Source organism: Anoplophora glabripennis, unplaced genomic scaffold, assembly GCF_000390285.2.
Source record: "Anoplophora glabripennis isolate ALB-LARVAE unplaced genomic scaffold, Agla_2.0 scaffold1955, whole genome shotgun sequence".
Classification (NCBI taxonomy): Eukaryota; Metazoa; Arthropoda; class Insecta; order Coleoptera; family Cerambycidae; genus Anoplophora; species Anoplophora glabripennis.
This window is the reverse complement of record NW_019418036.1, coordinates 7,501-9,201: the sequence shown is the minus strand read 5'-3', so window position 1 is coordinate 9,201 and position 1,701 is coordinate 7,501.

Here is a 1,701-nt window from a genome sequence, read left to right as displayed (position 1 = left end):
CCCCAAAAAAATCAATATTTTTATTTTTTTTATTTTTTCATACTTTTTATATAATTATGGATTTTGTATATTGATTAAAGGATTAATTATTTTGTAAAATTATTATTAATATATTTATTTATAATTAGTATAAAATTATATAAAATATTTCCATACATATACTGACAGTACAATTTTTTTTTACAATTCATTATAAATTTCAACTTTAATTTGGGGGTTGAGGGGGTTAAATTAGTATAAAATTATATAAAATATTTCCATACATATACTGACAGTACAATTTTTTTTTACAATTCATTATAAATTTCAACTTTAATTTGGGGGTTGAGGGGGTTAAATTAATTTTGAAGTATGAGTGAGTGAAGAGATTTAAACTACCAACTAAGATCAAAAGAGATAGAAATAGTAACTACAGTAGAGAAAAAAAACCTATACATTTTGTACTTATAGCTTAAAGCCCGTATCTGACAATACAATTTGGGTGCTGCGACAAAATTGCGGGGATTTTGTTGCATGGATAAAATCGCATGCTTTTTATCACACAATAGGAGAAAATTGCTGCATTTTGTTTAGTGAGTAGTAGTGTTTCTAACTGCGCATTTTGTTTAACATGTAAAATTTCTGAAAGTACCTTACGAATAAACTATTACTTTTGATTCAGGCGAAACATTGCAATGGATAAAAATTTTATTTTAAAATAAATTGCTGTATACAGGTTCGGAAAGTCCCCATGGTACATCGGCCGTTACGTGATGGCGGTTTTCCACTAAACGGACAGTTGAGTTTATGTCCTGTTTGTGTTTTCTAGAACCTGAAAAACAAAAACAAAACTGAAACAAACCCAAAACTCTTGTTTCCATCAAGCGGGTTACATTTTTTTCGAGTTTTGTTTTTGTCTTCGGTCCTTTTCCACTGGTTGTCGCGAAGAAGTCGGAAAACATTTTTCCAATAACCAAACAACATGTTTAGAGAAGATTTTTTATTCTTAGTTATGGCTGGTTTATACTGAAGTCCTTAGAAAAAAAGTAAGTGTATATATGTACGGTTAAAGTGTTTATTTGGTTAGTTAGTTAGTTTGGATACTAGCCAAGTAAACACCTTAACCGTACACATATATATTTGTTAATAGCTATAATTCATTAATGATTAAAATATTGTTATTTTGAAGAAAAAAACGCCAACATAGATATTGGGTTGAATCACTTAAATAGAAAACACAACACGACCGTTTCCACTAAACAGACTTGAGTTTCAAAACACGTCGAAACCTTTTGATGTGACCGCTTTCGAGCGGGACCCGAAAAACAAAATTCCAACTGTCGCAAAACACGCCAGTCTTCAAAAAGTTTGCGAAAAGTTATAGTTTTGTTTTATTCGACACAAGTTTGTGTTTTGTTTTTGTTTTGTCCGTTTAGTGGAAAACCGCCTTGAGAGCGATAAAGTAAGTCATAGAAATCCGTGCGATAGACAAGGATGGTTACATTGAAGACGTTTCATAATCTGAATAGTCACTCCCACTTCTAACCCGAAACGGGCGATGACTATTCAAATTATAAAACGTCTTCACTATAGCCATCCTTGTCTATCGCACGGATTTTTTACTTTACTTTGTCGCTCTCATGTAAAGGCATCAGATGGACCATGTGGATTTTCCAGCCCTGTATAGTTTTAATAGTGGCTTCAAAAGTGTTACTAGGCCAT